Source organism: Oryctolagus cuniculus, chromosome 3, assembly GCF_964237555.1.
Source record: "Oryctolagus cuniculus chromosome 3, mOryCun1.1, whole genome shotgun sequence".
NCBI lineage: Eukaryota > Metazoa > Chordata > Mammalia > Lagomorpha > Leporidae > Oryctolagus > Oryctolagus cuniculus.
The window spans coordinates 18294204-18297499 of NC_091434.1; the positions used below are offsets into that span (position 1 = coordinate 18294204).

Genomic DNA, 3296 nt, shown 5'->3' on the forward strand with positions numbered 1-3296 from the left:
CACACAGAGGGCAAGAGAGAGACAAAGAGATAGCTTCCATCTGCTGGTTCACTCCTCCAGATGGTCACAATGGCTTGGGCTGGTGTTCCAGGCTAAAGGCAGGCTGCCGGCTTCTTGGGGTACTTCCCACTTCTTTTCCCAGGCCATTAGCAGGGAGCTGGTTTGGAAGTGGAGTAACAGGGACACAATCCCGTGCCTGTATAGGATGCTGGCAATGGCTTACTTGATATGTGATAACACTCACCCCTGAATTTGATATTTTAAATAATGGTTATCTAATTAATTTCCAATTAGGTGCAATGGATAGTTTAGTTAATTCCCAGGCATACTTTTCCCCTTTCCTGCTTCCTAACAGGATCACAGTGGTTCAGAGTGGAATGTGTCTTTCATTTGAGTCTTGACAAGAGGTTTGTCTAAGAAACCTGTATCATTTCCCTCCACTTGACACAGGGATTGACTTGAGTCGACCATGCATCCACACCAGAGTTTGTTTGGTGTTTTTCGACTGGGACTGTGAAAGATGGTTTGGTAATTCTTTTCTTTTGTAAGACTTTGCCAATGATCCAAGTTCTGCAACCATAAGACAAGGGTACTTGAGAAATCTTAGAGGAACCAACTGCGTGAGCCAGAACCTACTGCCTCCCAGTATCTACATTAGCTAGAAGTTAGCATCCAGAGGAGAGCCAGTACTCAAACCCAGGCAAGGCACCCTGTTGGTAGAAATGGGCATCTTAACAGTGCCCAAACTGCTAGGCCAAATACAGGCCACCGATTAGCATTTTTAGAGTCCTTATTTAAAAAATCTTTTCTTAATTATGATACATATAATTTCTTCTAAAATTGTTAAAATTCGTCTGGCATTTATAGTCTTCAGCATCTGGCGTTGATTTTTGTGTATTGTGTGACATAGGGATGTTTTGAATATTTTTTGCTTACAGATAAAAATTTCTGGGTTTTATACCTGCCTATTTACCAATGCACCTCTGTTGTGTATTAGTGTTTCATTATTCAAAGGTTTCTTACTGACTTTGCTGTTCCATCTGCCAACTTTACTGACCTCTCACAGTACCATCTTAATTATCACAGCTTATCAATTCAGGTGTGTGAGGGAAGGGAGTGTTTTCCCTGTCTCATTTATGAGTTCCCTGACTATCTTGAGTCCTTTTCTATTTTTATAGAAATCTTAGAATGAGCTTGTCAAGTTTTATGAACAACTTTCTTCAGCTTTAGGTTAGGGTTGTTTTGAACCTGTAGATCATTATGGAAAGAATCACTGTCATTCAGAAAATGATTTTTAATTCATGAACTTGGTCTAGCTCTCCTCCTATTTAGAAGGGATATTACTACTACTTTTCCCAGGTTCCAATGCTAGTCCTCTGTTTTATTCCCTCAAAGTTATGCCGATATTCCATGTGGGTACTTGTTCATGTACAGGCTCTTCCAGTTATGATCCAGCTCCCTGCTAAGGTGCCAGGAAAAGCAGAAGAAGATGGCCCAAGTACATGTGGGGAGCCTTGTCATGCGCATGGGAGACACAGATGAAGCTCCTGGCTTCTGAATTCAGCCTGGCCCAGTCCTTGCCATTGTGACTATTTGGGAAGTGAATCAGTGGATGGAAGATCTCTGTTTCTCTCTCTGTTTCTCTGCATTCATATAAATAAATAAATAAGTCTAAAATAAGGATAAACATTATTTAATATGTTTTTAAAAATGACATTTAAACCATGGCTACCCCAAGAGAAAATGTCAGTGTAGTATTCAAGTTACACTGTTTGATGGTCATGACCTCGGAGGCTCAGCTTAATGCTACAGGTTAAGATACACAAGGACAACACACAGAGAATGCTACTTTTCAACCACAGCTCTGTGTGTCACAGAAGTTGCAGTTATTGCTAAGCATGGGACTCTTAGCTAAAGACACTGATAGTCTGCGTAGACTCAAGACGTCTCTAAGTGAAAATGTCTTGGGAATCCCCAAAGAACTGATGAAGTTAAGTGTGCCATCACCATTGTATGCTGCTCAGAACAACATGGCTTTCCCAGCCCCTTAGCAATCTGGATGCAGCAGTATACCAGGTGACCTACCAACTGAAGATTCCCTGTACTGCTTTATGTACTGTTTTAATGTTAAATAGGGCCCTCAGCAAGTTACATGGATTTCACTTTTTATGCTACGTGATGGAGTCACACTTGTACAGTGGAAACCAGCCCAAGCTACAGAAGTTGCAAAGGATCAGAATCCATTATTGGGGTTTGCTGCCATAGCTGTTGCTGAATTGTGTTCGGGATTTACAGAAGTGTATTTTGAAAAAGTTTTAAAGGTTTCAGACACTTCCCTTTGAGTGAGAAATATTCAAATATATCTATCAGGGATTGTTGTGACATTAGTCGGTGTCTACTTGTCAGATGTAGCTGAAATGAAAGAAAAAGGATTTTTCTATGGTTACACACAGCATGTGTCTGGTTTATCATCTTTCTAGCAACGGTCAGGGGCTTTTCACGTGTGTGGTGGTCAAGTACACAGACAACGTCAAGACAGGCTTTACTGCCGCAGAGGCCATTGTGCTTCCCACCACTGCTTCAGTGACCCTGATCAGATGACAGACAACACTTGCCTTTCCTCGGAGTGCCTTCTTTGGTGTATTTCCATCTATTTCTATAGAGCACTTAGCCCAGATACTACATCCATCCAACATGGAGAAACAGCTTCAAAAGAGAAGCCTTGGTGTGTGGTTTGACCCTAAGAGAGATGACTGAACATTTGCGTCATATCAGAGCCTTAAGTCAATCCCAGAAGGAATAAATAAACAAATAAAAACAACAAAAATATTAGCCACATGCAGAAGAATACAGAAATAAGCTATTTCAGTGAATTGCTATAATGATATATATAAGATATTGTATGATATATATTTCAGTGAATCTCTATAATAATTTAATCTGAGTCTGTATGCGGTCAAGCTGTATTTTTTTAAAATGAAGGAATTTTATTATTATGTCTATACATACATATGTACATACTTATTTTATTTATTTACATATCTATAAAATGTACATAAACATGGAGATGGCATAGCATTTAAGAAAATCTATGAGGCTACAATATTCAAATAACTAGGTCCGGGACAAGGTTTTAAGGTTAAAGTATACTAACTATTCTCTTGTTCAGGTATCATGGGAGAAGGACAATCCCTCCACGTTCTCCAAAATTCACATATAGTGCTTTGTCCCAGCAACAGTAAAGTCCTCTTTTCTTATAAGAGAAGGACAAAAACAGGACAGACTAGCTCAGAAGC

At 39.7% G+C, this 3296-nt stretch overlaps 1 pseudogene; it reads left to right on the forward strand.

Annotated features, from left to right (window-relative positions):
- Positions 1–1724: 1724 nt before the first annotated feature.
- Positions 1725–2738, forward strand: LOC100352664 (CMP-sialic acid transporter pseudogene; annotated as a pseudogene).
- Positions 2739–3296: the final 558 nt, after the last annotated feature.